This window comes from Salvelinus sp. IW2-2015, linkage group LG28 (genome assembly GCF_002910315.2).
Source record: "Salvelinus sp. IW2-2015 linkage group LG28, ASM291031v2, whole genome shotgun sequence".
Classification (NCBI taxonomy): domain Eukaryota; kingdom Metazoa; phylum Chordata; class Actinopteri; order Salmoniformes; family Salmonidae; genus Salvelinus; species Salvelinus sp. IW2-2015.
Window position 1 is genome coordinate 4880290 of NC_036868.1, and position 20033 is coordinate 4900322.

Genomic DNA, 20033 nt, shown 5'->3' on the forward strand with positions numbered 1-20033 from the left:
AACCCTGACACTGACCATACAGGCTGTAGGAGTAGAGAAAAGGGAGACACTGGACTGTTTATTCAGTAATGTGTCTTCTTTCTCCTCTACTTTTAGACCTATCTTAGCCTCTGTTCAGATGACATAAGGCTCTCCGACAGAGCCGAAGGCTGGGACATTTTTCTCTCCATCTTAACTAATCAAATTCAGTTTCATTGGATTTGTGTAGGATTTAATTGGAAACCTCTTCAGAAAAACAATCCCAAGACATCTGGCTCATGGATAATGGTAGATGAGAACTTTGAAATTTTAGTGGATGCACACACACACACACACAAACACACAAACACACACACACACACACACACACACACATACACACAAACACACACATAAAGCAGTTGTTGTTAAATGTTCCGTACTGGTTGTGTTAGGCTTTTATTTTTGACTCCTGACCACAGAGGAGTTCAAGAAGATTAGCATAATCGTGATGAGAGGGAGATCAAGCCAGGACACAGAATCATACTGTATATCAGAATAGCTTTTATTGAGATGCCAAAGATGGAGAAGTGGAAATGGCTTCAGAAGCTGTGCTGGTAGCCTTGTTCTACATGCCATTCCCACATGTTTCCTGTGGAGGTATGAGGTCCCAGGCATAGAAATACAATGACTAGTACGTGATTCCCCATTTTAAGTCAACGTTCCGTGATGGGTAGACCGGCGGCCATATTGACTGTACCATGAAGTCTGTTTCTGTGGTATCGGATAGCTCTGTCCATTTGTGATGGGAGGAAAACGGTGGAAAATGGGCTGAAACAGGGAAGGACTACCTGAACTCATCCAATACAKATTTTTGTTTTCCACTGCAAAACGTTTTGTTACAATGTCCTTTAATGAATACGACCCTGTCCATGTGTATATTCCACAGAGGTGCTGCTGGACCCGTGTCGAACCTGGTGCCCGTCCTCYTCATGCCAGGCAGTGTGCCAACTGAAGGAGGGGGAAGTGGCGCTGCCACAGCTGGTCCAGTGCTCGGTGTGCAGTCTGGAGTTCTGCTCAGCCTGCCAGGCCAGCTGGCATAAAGGACAGGCCTGCCAGGACAACATGCCCATCATCACCTTCCTACCCGGGGAGACCAGGTAGGCTACAACACTACTACTACTACTACCATTACAAACACACCTACAACACTACAACACAGCTACTACTACTACTACATTTACATTTACATTTAAGTCATTTAGCAGACGCTCTTATCCAGAGCTACTACAACTACTACAATACACTAACTACTACTAGTACTACTAACACTACTACTGCTACTACCATTACAAACACACCTACAACACTACAACACAGCTACTACTACTACTACAACTACTACAATACACTAACTACTACTAGTACTACTAACACTACTACTACTACTACGCATCAACTACTACACACATACTACTACTAATACTACTACAACAACACACCTACTACACACATACTACTACAAATGCAACTACTACAACAACAACACACCTACTACTACTACACATATACTACTACTACTACTACTACTACTACTACTACTATCACTACTACAACAGTACAGCTACTACTACAACTACTAATACAATGCACCCGCTACTACTACTACCACTACTACTACAATACACCTACTACTACTACAGCACATCTACTATTACTACTACTACTACTACTACTACCACTACAACACAGTTACTATTACTACTACTTCGACCACTACTACTACTACAACACATTTACTACTACTACTACCACTACTCTACAACACCACACCTACTATTACACACTACTACTACTAACTACTACTATCACTGCTACTACATACAGCTAATACTACTACTACTACAACAACAACACACACCAGTACTACTACACGCATACTGCTTCTTCTATTATCACTACTACAACAATACAGCTACTATTACCACTACTAATACAATACATCTACTACTACCACTACTACTACAATACACCCCCTACTACTACAACACATCTACTATTACTACTACTACTACTACTACCACTACTACTACAACACATGTACTACCACTACTACTACAAAACACTACTACCACTATTACTACACCTACTACCACTACTACTACTACAACAAATGTACTACTACTACTACCACTAATTCTACAATACACCTACTACTACTACTACACATATACTATTACTACTACTACTACTACAAAACACCTAGTACTACTACTCATACTACAACACATGTACTACTACTACTACACCAACTACTACTACAAAACACCTACTACTACTACTACCACTACTACTACACCACATTTACTACTATATTACTACTATTACTACTACCACTACTACTACCACTACTACCACAACACATTTACTACTACTATTACTACTGTTACTACTACTACTACTACTACTACTACAACACATGTACTACTACTATTACTACTACCACTACTACTACAAACATTTACTAACTACTACTTACTACTACCACTACTACTACAAAACACCTACTTTTACTACTACTACTACTACTACTACCACTACCACTACTACTACACACAATGTACTACTACTACTACCACTACTACTACTACAACTACTACTACAAACAACTACTACCACTACTACACTACTACTACTACTACTACTACCACTACTACTACTACAACACATTTACTACTACTCTATTACTACTATTACTACTACTACTACTAACCACTACTACTACTACTAGTACTACTACCACCACTACTATTACTGCTACCACAACACATTTTACTACTACTATTACTACTACTACTACAGCACATTTACTACTACTATTTATCTACTACTACTACTACCACTACTACTACTACTACTACTACTACTACACATTTACTACTACTTTTACTACAATTACTACTATACTACTACTACTACTGCTACCACTACTACTACTACAACACATTTACTCATACTATTACTACTATTACTACTACTACTACTACTACTTACTACAAACTACACTACTACTTTACTACCTACTACTACTACTACTAACTACACATTTACTACTACTATTACTACTACAACACATTTACACTGCTTCTACTACTACTACAACACATGTATTACTACTATTACTACTACTTACTACTACTACTACAACACATTTACTACTACTACCATTACTACTACTAACACACACCTACCACTACTACTACAAACACCTACTACTACTACGACACACCTACTACTACTACTGCAACACATGTACTACTATACTACTACGACTACTACTACTAATACTCGCCTACTGTATCCTGGACCAGGGTAGGGTTCAGTAGGGACCAGGGTAGGGTTCAGTAGGGACTAGGGTAGGGTTGGTAGGGACCAGGGTAGGGCAGTAGGGACAGGGTAGGGTTCGGTAGGGACCAGGGTAGGGTTCAGTAGGACCAGGGTAGGGTTCAGTAGGGACCAGGGTAGGGTTCAGTAGGACTAGGTGGTTTGGTAGGGACCGGGTGGTTCAGTAGGGACCAGGGTAGGGTTTGGTAGGGACCAGGGTAGGGTTCAGTAGGGACAGGGTAGGGTTGGTAGGGATCAGGGTAGGGTTCAGTAGGGACCAGGGTAGGGTTTGGTAGGCCAGGGTAGGGTTTGGTAGGGACCAGGGTAGGGTTCAGTAGGACCAGGTAGCGTTTGGTAAGGTTAGTAGGACCAGGGTAGGTTTGTAGGGCCAGGGTAGGTTTGGTAGGAACTAGGGTAGGGTTCAGTAGGGACCAGGGTAGCTTGGTAGGTTCAGTAGGGACCAGGGTAGGGTTTGGTAGGGTTCAGTAGCCAGGTAGGTTTAGGCCAGGGTAGGGTTCAGTAGGGACCAGGGTAGGGTTCAGTAGGGACGCAGGGTAGAGTTCAGTAGGGACCAGGGTAGGGTTTGGTAGGGTCCAGGGTAGGGTCAGTAGGGACCAGGGTAGGGTTGTAGGGACCAGGGTAGGGTTCAGTAGGGACCAGGGTAGGGTCAGTAGGGACCAGGGTAGGGTTCAGTAGGGACCAGGGTAGGTGTTTGGTAGGGACAGAGTAGGTTCAGTAGGGACCAGGGTCGAGTTCAGTAGGGACAGGTAGGGTTCAGTAGGGACGCAGGGTAGGTTCAGTAGGACCAGGGTAGGGTTCGTAGGGACCAGGGTAGGGTTCAGTAGGGACCAGGGTAGGGTTCAGTAGGGACCGGGTAGGTTCATAGGGACCAGGGTAGGGTTCGTAGGGACCAGAGTAGGGGTTCAGTAGGGACCAGGGTAGGGTTCAGTAGGGAACAGGGTAGGGTTCAGTAGGGACAGGGTAGGGTTTGGTAGGGACCAGGGTAGGGTTTGGTAGGGACCAGGGTAAGGGTTTGGTAGGGACCAGGGTAGGTTTGGTAGGGACCAGGGTAGGGTTTGGTAGGACCGAGGGTAGGGTTCCAGTAGGGACCAGGGTAGGGTTTTGGTAGGGACCAGGGTAGGGTTCAGTATAGGGACCAGGTAGGGTTTGGTAGGGACCAGGGTAGGGTTTGGTAAGGACCAGGGTAGGGTTTCAGTAGGGACCAGGGTAGGTTGTAGGGACCAGGGTAGGGTTTCAGTAGGGACCAGGGTAGGGGTTCAGTAGGGAACAGGGTAGGTTCAGTAGGACCGGGTAGGTTTGGTAGGGACCAGTAGGGTGGTAGGGACCAGGGTAGGGTTGTAGGGACAGGGTAGGGTTTGGTAGGACCAGGGTAGGGTTTGGTAGGGACCAGGTAGGGTTCAGTAGGGACCAGGGTAGGGTTTGGTTAGGGACCAGGGTAGGGTTCAGTAGGGACCAGGGTAGGTTTGCTAGGGACCAGGTAGGGTTTGGTAAGGACGCAGGGTAGGGTTCAGTAGGGACCAGGGTAGGGTTTGGTAGGGACAGGGTAGGGTTCAGTAGGGACCAGGGTAGGTGTTTGGCAAGGGACCAGGGTAGGGTTCAGTAGGGACCAGGTAGGGTTTGGTATGGGGACCAGGGTAGGGTTCAGTAGGGACCAGGGTAGGTTCGGTAGGGACAGGGTAGGGTGTTGGTAGGGACCAGGGTAGGGTTCAGTAGGGACCAGGGTAGGGTTTGGTAGGGACCAGGGTAGGTTTGGTAGGGACCAGGGTAGGGTTTGGTAGGGACCAGAGGAGGGTTCAGTAGGGACCAGGGTAGGGTTTGGTAGGGACCAGGGTAGGGTTTTTGGTAGGGACCAGGTAGGGTTCAGTAGGGACCAGGTGTAGAGTTCGTAGGGAACGGGTAGGGTTCAGTAGGGACAGGGTAGGGTCAGTAGGGACAGGGTAGGGTTTCGGTAGGGACCAGGGTAGGGTTTGGTAGGGACCAGGGTAGGGTTTGGGTAGGGACCAGGGTAGGGTTCAGTAGGGACAGGGTAGGGTTCGGTAGGGACCAGGGTAGGGTTCAAGCTAGGGACCAGGGTAGGGTTCAGTAGGGACAGGGTAGGGTTTGGTAGGGACCAGAGTATGGTTCAGTAGGGACCAGGGTAGGGTTCAGTGGGGACCAGGGTAGGGTTTGGTAGGGACCAGAGTATGGGTTGCAGTAGGGACCAGGGTAGGGTTCAGTAGGACCAGGGTAGGGTTCAGTAGGGACCAGGGTAGGGTTTTGGTTAGGGACCAGGGTAGGGTTCAGTAGGAAGGAAGCTTTTTGAAACTTTGTAAAATGGCAAGGTTCTATTTCAATGTGTCCAATGAGATCACAGACAATAAGAACACAACACGGGCCAATACAGAGTCAATGATGGAGTGATGTTTAGCTGTTAGTATCACTCTTATTATCCTTGACACAGTGCAGTATGTACTGGTCTATATGTGTCCTGTCCCCTGATGATTATTGTCTTCCAGTTCTCTTCTACAAGACGACGATGACGACGCACCCATCAAGTGCTGTCCAAGTGTAAGGTGTACATCGAGAGGGACGAGGGCTGTGCTCAGATGATGTGCAAGAATGTAAGCACGCCTTCTGCTGGTACTGCCTGGAGTCTCTGGACGTGAGTAGAAGCCATAAACACTGAACAACACACACACACACACCTGAACACACACCCACACACACACATCACACACACACACCACACACACACACACACACACACACACACACACACACACACACACACAACACACACAACACACACCACACACACAACACACACACACACCAACACACACCTTCTGCTGCTACTGCTGGGCCTACCATAGAGTACAGTCTAATACTCTATACTTAGTAGTGTTCTATTGAATTGTGTGGAACCTGCGCACAGTGAACCAGAGCTTGTCAAACACGTGATGCCAACTGCCACAGTTTATTAGGTAACACCAACCCATTCACAAAAATAGTTTGCTCCTACAGTGAGTCACGTGACCTTGGCTTGCTATATAAAGCAGGCAGACAGGCATCGAGGCATTCAGTTACTGTCGATTTGAACGTTAGAATGTGCAAACAGTCAAAACAACTTTGAGTGTGGTATGACTGTCGGTGCCCGGTGCGCCGCTTCCAGTATCTCAGAAATGGACGGCCTCCTGGCTTTTCATGCACAACAGTGTCTAAGGTTTACAGAGAATAGTGCAACAAACAAAAACATCCAGTCAGCAGCAGTCCTGTGGGCGAAAACAGCTCGTTAGATGAGAGATGTTGAAGGAGAATGGCAAGAAACCTGCAAACTAACAGGCGGGCCACAAACAGGCAAATAACAGTGCATTACAACAGTGGTGTGGCAGAACGGCATCTGGGAATGCATAACTCCCCGGTCCTTGTCACGGATGGGCTATTGCAGCAGACAACCACACCGGGTTCCACTCCTATCAGCTAAAMACAAGAAGAAGCMGCTCCAGGGGGCATGCGATCACCAACAATGGACAATTGAGGAGGGGAAAAACATCGCCTGGCCCGACGAATCCCAGTTCCTGTTGCGTCATGCTGATGGCAGAGTCAAGATTTGGCATAAGCAGCATGAGTCCATCGCCCCATCCTGCCTGGTGTCCACGGTACAGACTGGTGGCGGTGGTGTAATGACGTGAGGAATGTTTTCYTGGCACATGTTAGGTCCCTKGATACCAATTGAGCAACGTTGGAACGCCACACCTTGTAGAATCCATGCCCAAAAGAATTCAGGCTGTTCTGGAGGCAAATWWAATKTTGTTGCTGTTTTTACAATAAACAAAAACATACATAGCAAAAACAATTGACAACTTAACATTTACATACATTTTTTTCAACAAACATTAATGACATCACACTTGCTTGGACGCACATGTTCCCAACGTATCCACATATAATGTTGTTTTCAATGCTTGTAAGAATTTGCCCCATATGACTTAAAATAGTTGTTATGTTGTTTCCGTCTGTAGCCAGTTATATTTAAATAATAAAGCATTAGATTTTTACATTCTCTTAACGTTGGGGTATCATTTGAYTTACAGTATTTAAGTAATAGCTTCTTCAATATAAGTGACAAAATTATATTATCCGACTCATTGGGTATCTCACCACACCTCCATATGCCATGTCTTGAAATATACAGATAGATAAATTAAAAATAAACGTACATTGTAAAACTTCTGACAGCCAGCATTCTAACAAAAAAATGTTGTTTTTATAGTACTCCCAGAAGGCATTCATCATTCAGTCATTGTTAGTTTTACACTTAAGACATGACTCTGCCATTGTGCTGTAGAATTTGTGAATTTTGTCTCTTTCAGTTTGTACTGGATTAAGCATAAATTGTAATTTTGTTCATTATTTTCCAACACTCCCTTCATCTTGGGCCAATATCAGTTATTTTTAAGTCTTGATTCCAATAGTTACTTATTATAGTTAAGGTTTTTTATATCTTACATATCACATGAGTATCTGTTTCTGACTCAAATAGAATTCCATCAACATTGCTCTGATGTCCAAAAGCTTTCAGGGGAATTTTCTCATTCTGTCATGGAAATAATTACCAAATGTCATTTACGGTTTCTTTGCTTTTAGATTTCCACGTGGTCAATTTGTAAGGCTTGTCGCGTCTCCTGCATCTCGGACGAGGAGAGGAGAGAAGGATCATCAGACCAAAATGCAGCATTCGGGAAATAAGCCATCCTTTTATTTAACACGACGCAACACAAACAAAACACTTTCAAATAAACAAACAAGAAAACGAGTTGACGAAACCTGAACATAAACTTACATAACTAAACGTAAACTCACGGACAGGAAACAGACGACATCAAAATAAACGAACAGCCAACAGTCCGTATGGTAACAATACATTCGACGCACACAGGAAGACAATCACCACAACGAACACTGTGACAACGCCTACCTATATATGACTCTTAATTAGAGGAACGCCAACACCTGCCTCTAATTAAGAGCCATACAGGCAACCCAAAAACCAACACAGAAACAGAAAACAAGAATGCCCACCCAACCTCACGTCCTGACCAACTAACACACATAACAAACTAACATAAATAGGTCAGGAACGTGACATAACCCCCCCATAAGGTGCGAACTCCGGGCGCACCAGCACAAATCTAGGGGAGGGTCTGGGTGGGCATCTAACCACGGTGGTGGCTCAGGCTCCGGGCGAGGTCCCACCCACCATAATCCATCCTAGCCTCATCTCCCCCTAAGAATGTCCACCCTCCTTTTACCCCACAAAATCTTCTTAGTAACCTCACTGATAGGGACAGACGGGACAGAGAGATTGATCAAGACAGAGGGATGACCAGACAGAGGATAGATAAGAATAAAGAGGTAGATCAAGATAGAGAGAGGAGATCATGATAGAAGGGCAACTCCGGACTGAAAAGCAGCTCCGGACAGAGAGACAGCTCTGGACTGAGGGGCAGTTCTGGGTATATAGCCTTTTTCTGGCTGAAGGGCAGCTCATGGCTGACTGACGAATCTGGACGCTCAGTGCTGGCTGACGCTCTCGACGCTCATGCTGGCTGACGGCTCTCGACGCTCATGGCTGGCTGACGGCTCTCGACGCTCATGGCTGGCTGACGGCTCTCGACGCTCATGGCAGGCTGACGGCTCTGGACGCTCATGGCTCTGCGTGGCGGCTTCTGGCAGATCCTGTCTGGTTGGCGGCTCTGCAGATCCTGTCGGTTGGCGGCTCTGGCAGATCCTGTCTGGTGGCGGCTCTGGCAGATTGCGGTGCGCTCTGGCAGTCCTGTCTGACGGACGGCTCTAGCGGCTCTGTCTGGCGGGCGGCTCTAGCGGCTCCTGTCTGGCGGACGGCTCTGTAGGCTCATGGCAGACGGGCGGCTTTTGCAGGCTCATGGCAGACGGGCGGCTTTGCAGGCTCATTGCAGACGGATGGCTCAGACGGCGCTGGGGAGACGGGTGGCTCAGATGGCGCTGGTGAGACGGATGGCTCAGATGGCGCTGGTGAAGACGGATGGCTCAGATGGTCCATGGTGAGACGGATGGCTCTGGCCGGATAAGGCGCACTGTAAACCTGGTGCGTGGTGCGGAACTGGAGGCACCGGGCTAAGGATACGCACTTCATACTAGTGCGAGGAGCAGGGACAGGGCACACTGTACTCTCAAAGCCACTTATACCTGGTGCGAGGTACCGGCACTGGTGACACCGGGCTGAGGACAAGCAATCAGGATTAGTAGGGGGAGAAGATACAGTGTGTACAGGCTCTGGAGACGCACAGGAGGCTTAGTGCGGGGGTGCGGAACTGGAGCACCGAACTGGATACACGCACTACAGGGAGAGTGCGTGGAGGAGGAACAGGGCTCAGGAGACGCACTGATAGCCTAGTGCGTAGTGTAGGCACTGAGGTACTAGGCTGGGGCGGGAGGTGGCGCCGGAAATACGGACCGTGCAGGCGTACTGGCTCTCTTGAGCCATTGAGCCTGCCCAACCTTACCTGGTTGAATGCTCCCGGTTGCTTGCCGACCAGGGCGGGGAGTGGGAATAACCCGCACGGGCTATTGTAGGCGAACCGGGAACCATGCGTAAGGCAGGTGCATGTGATGCCGGCCGAGGAGACGCACTGGAACCAGAACGCGTTGAGCCGGCCTCATGACACCTGGCTCAATACACCAATCTAGCCCTACCAAGTGCGGGGAGGTGGAATACCCGCACTGGGCTATGCACTCGTACAGGAGACACCGTGCGCTCTACTGCGTAACACGGCGCCTGCCAGTACTACCGCTCTCGCACGGTAAGCCTGGGAAAGTGGGCGCAGGTTCTCCTACCTGCCCTTGGCCCACTACCTTTAGCTCCCCACAAGAAAATTTTTGGGGTGTTTACTCACGGGCTCTTTTTGGGCTTCTTCCGTATCCTGACGGCGTTCCCCTCATAACATCCGGTTCCTCTCTCTCCGGTAGCCTCTGCTCTCCTCAGTGCCTCCAGGCTGTTCCCATGGGAGGCGATCCTACCAGCCAGGATCTCCTCCCATGTGTAGCAACCTTTTCGTCTCAATATATCGTCCCAAGTCCATTCTCCTCTTATTGTCCCTTACTCCGTTTACTCCGCTAGCTTGGCTCTGGAATCGTGGGTGATTCTGTAGAGGGCTGTCGCTCTCACTGCCACACTCGGACGAGGAGAGGAGAGAAGGATCATCAGACCAAAATGCAGCATTCGGGAAATAAGCTCATCCTTTTATTTAACACGACGGGCAACACGAAACAAAACACTTTCAAATAAACAAAAACAAGAAAACGACGTTGAGAAACCTGAACATAAACTTACATAACTAAACGCTAAAAACTGCCGGACAGAGAACAGACGACATCAAATAAAACGAACAGCCAAACAGTCCCGTATGCGTAACATACATTCGACGACACAGGAGACAATCACCCCAACGAAACACTGTGACATACGCCTACCTAAATATGACTCTTTAATTAGAGGAACGCCAAACAGCCTTGCCTCTAAATTAAGAGCCAATACCACGGCAACACCAAAAACACAACACAGAACAGAAAAACATAGAATGCCCACCACCTCACGTCACTTGACAACTAACACACATAACAAACTAACCTAAAAATAGGTCAGGAACGTGACACAACATTTATCGGTGAATTTCTGAATGTATATAATTCAATAGATAAACGATTTGAACAGAAAAATATCAAAGACAGAGTACGGTAATCTTTAGAGTAGAGTAGATCTTATCAAAACGTCACTATGATCTTCAGCCAGTGTCCATTTTCTAGTGTGGCTTTGAACACCAGTAACTTATTATAACTCTGACTTTTAATAAAACATTTCATCCAGGCTTTAACCCTGATAGTGATTCTTTCTCTCTCTCCAGGACGACTTCCTCCTGAATCCACTACAATATAAGGGCGTGCAGAAAACAAACTGGGCCACTCCAGAGCTTCAGTGATCTGGCACCGGACACAGGTACTGTATTGTAAAAACTAGGCATTAGTTGGCTTTAGCTCACGGGCTAACAATCGTCTGGCATGCTGGAGTTCCTGGGTTCGAACCCAGTCAGTCACACAGGTTAGCTGTGGCAGCAGTATCTACAGTTGAAGTCGGAAGTTTACATACATTCTTCCAACAATTGTTTACAGACAGATTATTTCACTTAATATCACTGTATCACAATTCCAGTGGGTCAGAAGTTTACATACACTAAATTGACTGTCTTTTAAACAGCTCGGAAAAATTCCAGAAAATTATGTCATGGCTTTAGAAGCTTCTGATAGGCTAACTGACACATTTGAGTCAATTGAGGTGTACCTGTGGATGTATTTCAAGGCCTACCTTCAGACTCTTCCTCTCAGCAAGGAAGAAGCCACTGCTCCAAAACCGCCATAAAAAAAGACAGACTACGGTTTGCAAACTGGCACATCATGGGACAAAAACGTACTTTTTGGAGAAATGTCCTCTGGTCTGATGAAACAAAAATAGAACTGTTTGGCCATAATGACATCATTATGTTTGGAGGAAAAAGGAGGAGGCTGCAAGCCGAAGACACCATCCCAACCGTGAAGCACGGGGGTGACAGCATTATGTTGTGGGGGTCTTTGCTGCAGGAGGGACTGGTGCACTTCACAAAATAGATGGCATCATGAGGAAGGAACATTATGTGGATATATTGAAACAACATCTCAAGACATCAGTCAGGAAGTTAAAGCTTGGTCCCAAATGGGTCTTCCAAAGACAAATGACCCAAGCATACTTCCAAAGTTGTGGCAAAATGGCTTAAGGACAAAAAGTCAAGGTATTTGGAGTGGCCATCACAAAGGCCTGACCTCAATCCTATAGAAAATGTGTGGGCAGAACTTATGAAAAGTGTGTGTGAGCAAGGAGGCTACAAACCTGACTCAGTTACACCAGCTCTGTCAGGAGAAATGGGCCAAAATTCACCCAACTTATTGTGGGAAGCTTGTGGAAGGCTACCCGAAATGTTAGACCCAAGTTAAACAATTTAAAGGCAATGCTAACAAATACTAATTGAGTGTATGTAAACTTCTGACCCACTGGGAATGTGATGAAATAAAATAAAAGCTGAAATAAATAATTCTTTCTATATTTATTCTGACATTTCACATTCTTAAAATAAAGTGGTGATCCTAACTGACCTAAGACAATTTTTACTCGGATTAAATGTCAGGAATTGTGAAAAACTGAGTTGAAAATGTATTTGGCTATGGTGTATGTAAACTTCCGACTTCAACTGTATGTAGACCTATCCCCACCTGCCTGTCCAGTTTACAGGTCCTTGTTTTCATACTATCCGCCTGTCACTGTGGAAGGAGGTCTAGGAGGAAGTCTAGGACAACAATAGGGACAACAATTGTTAAAAATATGATTTGATAAGTGTTTGAATGTTCTGGCCACACTAGTTCCTCTGTAGGTCTTCATGTAGGTTTAACGCCTAAACTGCTTTCATCAATATTTAAAAGGTTGTTGGTTGAAAGCTCTTATCCCATTAGACTTCAACACTTAACACTACCAACATAATGATTTTTATAACAGAGCATGTTGTCTAGATTACTTTTTATAAGGACACAGATTATATATTGCATATTCGATGATCACAAGGACACTAAGTGATGTTATATGCTGCATATTCATGATGTTATCATCACAGAACTAAGGATGTATTAGCTTGCTTTCGTGATGACTGTTTCATCGGCACTTATGTAATATCTGCATATTCAGGTCAGAAACCACAGGAGGTGTGGCACCTTAGTGGGCGTATTGGTGGTATTGGCTGGGAGCGCAATTGGTTGGAATGATATCAAAACATTTTGAGTTTTGATGTCATGTCCATTTACTCCGTTCCAGCCATTATTATGAGCCGTCCTCTCCTAAAGAAGCCTCCACTATCAGAATCACTGTATGTTTTGCCAATCCTGTCTGTCACAAATGTAGATTTATGTTTGAGGAACTACTGCCACCTTGTGAAGTATTCAGTACTACTGCCATTGGCAGGTGAAAGATGAATAATGTTGTGTTGATGCCATCATTGTACTACTGTACATCACTTCCCTCCGTTCATGTGATGTCTGGTTAAAAACAGCACCTCCATGAATCCCATGTTACAACTGGTGACGTGTCTAAAAGGGCTAGTAGATTACATTGCGGGTTTGATTGTTAATGTGTGATGTATTGTAAAGATAAACATTCACTATCCACTTGTACCTTCGCTCCTCTCTCTCTCTCTCTGCTTTCTCTCTTCTCTCTCTCCTCCTCTCGTCTCTTCTTTCTCGCTTCCCCTCCTCTCTCTCTCTCTCCTCTCTCCGCTTCGCTCTTGTTTCCTTCTTCTCGTCTCTCTCTCTTCTTCTCTCTCGCTTCTCTCCTCCCTCTCTCTCTGCTCTCTCCTCTCTCTCTTCTCTCTCGCTCTGCTCTCTCTCCTTCTCTCTCTCTCTCGTCTCTCTCTCTCTCTCTCTCTTTTCTCTCTTCTCTCTCTCTTTCTCTCGTCTCTCGTTTCTCTCCTTTCTCTTCTCCTCTCTCTCGTCTCTCTCGTCTCGCTCTCTCTCTCTCGCTGTTCTCTCTCTCTCGCTCTTCTCTCTCCTTTCTTCTCTCTCTCCTCTCTCTCTCTCTCTCTCTCGCTCTCGCTCTTTCTCTCGTCATCTTCTCTCTCTCTCTCTCTCTCTCTCTCTCTCTCTCTCTCTCTCTCGCTTTCTCTCTCTCTCGCTTTCTCTCTCTCTCTCTCTCTCTCTCGCTCTTGCTCTTTCTCTCTCTCTTCGCTCTCCTCTCTCTCCTATCTCTCTCTCTCTCCTCTCTCTCTCCTCTCTCTCTCCTCTCTCTCTCTCTCTCTCTCTCTCTCTCTCCCTCTCTCTCTCTCTCTCTCTTCTCACTCTCGCTCTCTTTCTCTCTCCAGTGGTGGGGATATTTGCTGGCTTCGGTCTGCTCCTACTGGTGGCCTCTCCCTTCCTCCTCCTAGCCACCACCCTTTGTTCTGTGCTGCAAGTGTAAATGCAGTAAAGGAGAGATTGCGATCCTCTGGCCTACCTAACCAACCTCGCCCTGGACACAGGGTCATGTCAGCTCACCTGACAGACAGGGGCACCAGGCCTGTTGATGGACAGGGTGTTTGGTTAGTCATCCACTCCTTACCAGTGTTTTAATCCCGCACACCGGCCCAGAGGGACTCTTAGGGATTGATGGGTTTTGTCGCTGGTGGCAGCTGCAGTGCAAGTAGGATGAGGAACACTTGACTTTGGGCGGAGCCAGCAAATTGGGTTGTTGGGGACACTCTGAACAGTGTGGTTTTTGATGTGATGTGTTAAGAAGGACCAGGCCTGCCAGAGGCGAGGAGAACAGAAACACCAGTCAATGTTGGGCTGGGTTGGTTGTTGCTTCAGAAGTCAATCTGGATTGGTGGTTATAGCTCTGTTCTATGTGTGTCAGGTTCAAGGTTAAGGTTATTTGTGTACAACTGTCTTGGTGCTTCGTTGTTGGGGGATGCAAGTAAAATGTAGGTATATTTGGAGGGAGTAGCTTGGCTATCAGCCACGCGAATGTGGAAGTGTCTCTATAAGGGTAGATGCTATGTCCCAAGTCACAACATATTCCTATATAGTGCACTATTTCTGACCAGGACTATAAGGCTCTGGGTTTAAAGTAGTTCACTATTTAGGGAATAGGCGGTTAATTTTGGACCACTACCAGGGTTATTTACTTATGACCGGTTCTCCCTCTTGAGCTCTTGAGCTTTGTTAAGAAACATAAACAATATCAAGGATCTCATCAGAGAAAACCATTTTCAGGATTATCCGTTTGTATTCAATGTAAATCTCTGAGGATTTCACAACGTCCCTCAAATATATTTGAACGTTTTGTTTTCTATTATAGACTTGCTGGGAAAGATTTGTCAGATAAAGATAGAGACTATTGTTCAACAATAAACTAAGGATGTCATGTCTACTATATGCTTGAGGATGTGTGTACTAATCTACTCAGATTTATACGGGTCAACTTTACCACCATCTTGAATTTACTGCCTGTTCTCCCAAAGAAAAATATGTGTAAAATGTTGTAAAAAATCCTTTTGCAACTATTACCCATAGAATAATTTGCTAAATCGAGAGTGAATATGCTGTTAACATTGATCTTTCGAGTATTTCTATCAACACAGTGGAATAACAGAATACAGGCCGCCCAGATGTAGCAAGCCAGGGTTGGAGTCGATTCATTTCAGTTAAATCAATTCAGGGAAGATAACTTGAAAATTCAATTTTCCTCATTGCTTCTTTATGAGAAACATTTGGAATTGAATTTCAATTTACTTCTTGAATTGACTGGAATGGAAAAGATACCCTGGTCGCAAGTGCTAATGTCCACCGAATAAACCCATTCCTGTAGCATTGCTCAACCTCCCGTCGTTATATTTACTAGCAGTGAAACCCCCTTTACCCTTTAATGCAGTTAAACTAACCGATCTTATATTAGACAATGCCTTGAGTTGAGGGTAGCCAAGGTGCCAACAAAAATGCCTTTCAGATCTACTTTGATATTGTGAGTGTGATTGATTCACACTCCCTTTTTACCAAAATGCTCTTATTTAGATATTGTAACAATTTCTGAAACACTACTGTTATTTATCTACACTCTTGTACATGTACTACTAGCATTCTCCTGTTACTCTCCACCACCAATTATGTGTTAGAAAGACTTCAATTGCTTGCGGGTTGTAGTTTTTGGTGGATAAGAAAATATTCATAATAGTAAGCTTACTTTAAAGAATTCTGTGACCACAATGACAATGGTGTACATTCTGGGTTTTAAAAGCGTAAAAGTATTCTAGCACAGTGTTTGTTGTATACCAATATAACCTCGTCCCCAGGTTCAAGTGCTACGACAGAGCGAGAGCCAGCAAAGTGGACGAGATGAATATGGGATGTATTTTTCACATGATATGATTTAGAATTTTTAAATGTACTTGCTTAATTGATCTTTCACGGTGTTCTGTCACAAAACCTGACCAATTGAGTCAGACTCCAAATATGGGCTAGACACATCCTGGTACAGTTTTTATAGCAGCCAATTGGGTCATAACAGCTTAGGAGACTTATCTGAGAAATGAGGAGGTTTGTGTGTGTTAGGGGAACAGGCTAATAGCGCTTATTTTATAATGGTGGTCAAGTTTTTGGAGTCAAATGTAGCCAAAATTATCCTTTAAGATGTCTAGGTCAGGACCACTTTAGTGTGTGTTCACTTACATTTTAACTTCTTCATTTTGTTGTATTTTAGGGTGTTTATGTTAAAAATAATATGCATTGCAGCTCAACTAATTCTGTTTAATGTATGAAGAACAGCTTTTTTACTGTAGCATTTCTGCACATGATTCTTTGTTATGTTAAATGGATTACTTCCGGGATTTTGGCAATGAGGCCCTTCATCTACTTCCCAGAGTCAGATAAAACTCGGAATAGCATTTTTATGTCTCGGCGGTGCAGTTTGAAGGATGTTGCTATCTAGCGCTAGCGCATATTCTTAACTAGCTTTAACGCCATGCATGCTAGCAGATACCATAGGACATCCAGCCATGCGCTAACGCTAGTTAGCATTGCCAAAATCCCGAAATATCCATTTAAGTTCTTGTTCAGTATGTTTACATACTGTACATTTAGTTTGTAACACCACATACTTTAAATAAAAAAAACACATTTAGCTTGTTCTGGTAGCAGGGTATTTCTTGGTTAGTGTGCTTTGAGTGAATGGAATCAAATTAAATAAATTTTAACCTGTCACTTGCCGAAATGCAAAACAGGTGTAGAACTTTACTGTGAAATGCCTTACTTACGAGCCATTTTCCCAACAATGCCCAGAGTTAAAAAAATCATATTAATTGCCTAAAATTGCAAGGGTACCAGGTATAATATGTAGGTAGGGGTGTAAGGACTAGGCAATCAGGATAGATAATAAACAGAATAGCAGGGGAGTATATGGGCCTCCTTTCAGACCCTGGGAGTGTGGTACCAGAAATAATTGTAAAGTAAAAAATATGTGTTAAAGATTCTGCAGTCAGAGGAACAGAAAGCTGCAGCAAGAAAGGATCAAGTCACATCATACAATCAATTTGTTATACATCAATCTTGTGCAAGGCGTCTTGCACATCACAAGTAGAAAGTTTTGAAATTCCAAACAAAGAACTGTCAGATGGGAAGGAAGATCAGATTCTTCAATGCAGTACTCTCTACTATCATCAATAGAGTGGTGCGCAATATACAGTGGAGACTACAGATAATTGTACTAGTTAGCTATATTTATTCAGACGTTATGTAACACTAGATGTTTTTAATACATGCTTATTTGTGAAACCACAATGTCACCACTCTTAATAATGAACTATTTTTCTGTTTATCCCTGAGAAATAACTCACATTGAAAACTCTCGTAGTGACACTAGATACCATACCGCACATCCTCTGCCCTCTGATCAGTTCAATCATTTTTGATAAGAGCAGACTACACACTCCGGACCTCTTGACACGAACAGGCTTCCCGATGACCAGACGGGCTGGGCGGTATCTCAACATCTGCTTGTTGTGTGTCTAATCCGAGTCGTTCTTAGGTTTCTGTGTGATGTTCCCTGGACCACGTCGGTATGGTCTTGGCATCGTTGGGACTCCGTGCCAGGGGCAGTTGGGGGGCAGCTGTCGCTCCACTGAAAGGCAACAAGTTTCAGACACCAAAACCTATAATACAAGAGATGTAATATAGTAGTCCGCCAATCGCATGTGGCCGAGGGCACCTACTCTCTCTGCGTCCCTACTTCTCGTCTGTACACCAGAATACCTATCTCACTCCTACCACCCTAGCCCATCTACCACTCCATGCAGCGCTTACGACTGTCACTCTCGTGCTTCGTACTCACTCTAGACATCTGACATCAATCAAACTCTCCCTTTCCATCCAATAACTAACTGCTCGTGCGTCCTCGTGCTCTACCCTAGCGTCTCTCTCTCTCGATGAAATTTACTTACTCTAATTAGATATTCGACCTTGAAGAGGACAGCTCTCTCCAATACGCGTCTCTGCAGGTAATACGAAACACGAGTGAGAGTGGTTGTGTAGGTTTTTTACTAACGCGTCACTATTGAGTCTTATGAGATTTTCGTGATGATCTTTATTGATGGGAGAGACAATAGCTCAATTTAAGGTCCTTAGCACAGACATGGAGGAGCTCTGCGCGGATTCTGCCATCAGTCTGGCCGCGAGAGCCTGAAAGAGGACCGCATCTGTTACATGACCACAATTTGAGAGACCACGCAGGAGGGCGACAGGATACATACCCACATCATAGTACTTAATTTGAGGAGTCTATACGTTTGTACATTTGTATAACCACCTGAAAAAACTGCGCATAATCGCTATAAACTAATGTCTGTTCACACAATATTTAATCGTCGACTAGGGCTCTCCATCGATAAACTTTAGTCTATCGATGGATCTCAAAGTTAGTGTAACGTGTGTCCGCTATGATGTTCACTCTTATGGTGTGTCTCATCCAGGCGCCTATACTAAGAGATCCCGCTCACAGAATTTATTGCTCCTGCTCCGTCATGTATACAGATGTGAGCTGTGCGTGGAGGTTTGCACTCAGACAATGAATATGTGGCTCAGATATAAGCCTCACATGACTCTCATATCACAAAACTCTTTCCACACCTCATATTATATACAGTGGGGAGAACAAGTATTTGATCACACATGAACCATTTTTTGACTTAGGTTTTCCCTACTTACCAAGAACATAGTAGAGGTATCTGTTATAATATATATATATCATAGTAACACTTATCAACTGTGAGAGTCGGACAAATCTAAAAACAAAAATCCAAGAATCCATTGTATGATTTTTTTAAGTCAATATAAATTATGCCATATTATATTGCACTGACATGACACAGTATATGTAGTATCGCATCAGAAAAGCAGAATCTTAAATTTCGGTTACAGAAACTTTGGTTTGCAATTAGCGCAGAGATTATACGCTATCTACCTCGATATATCGCTTGGCACCCAATGCGCTCGTTTGCCGCACACTGCAGACAGGATTTTGGCCCACTCTCCTCCATACAGACCATTTCACTCCAGATCCTTCATGTTTCGGGGCTGTCGCTAAGGGCAATAACAGACGTTTCAGCATCTCCTCCACAAAGTTTTTATTGGGGTTCAGGTCTGGAGACGGGCTTAGGCCACTCCTAGGACCTGGGATGCTTAAACTTACGGAGCCACTCCTTAAAGCTCTGCCGCGCCTGGCTGTGTGTTTCAAGTCGTTGTTCATGCTGGAAGACCCAGGCCACGATCACAATATCTTCTGATCCGCACTCTTACTGACGGGAATGAGACGTTGTGGCCAAAGAATCTCGCGATACATGGCCCCCATCATGCCATCCTCCCTCAATTAACTGGATGGCGTCGTTTCCTGTCCCCTTGTGCAGAAAGCTATCCCATTAAGAATGATGTTTCCCACTCCACTTCCACGGTTGGGATGGATGTTCTTGTGAGGTAATGTACTCGATCCTTCTTCCTCCAAACACGGCGAGTGAGATGATTTAGGACCTCAAATACTTTAAAGTCCATATCTCTTGCTC

General features: G+C 44.9%; 1 pseudogene; it reads left to right on the top strand.

Moving 5' to 3' along the window:
* Positions 1-20033, top strand: part of LOC111954069 (probable E3 ubiquitin-protein ligase RNF144A-A) — a 43101-nt pseudogene that overhangs the window by 16090 nt on the left and 6978 nt on the right.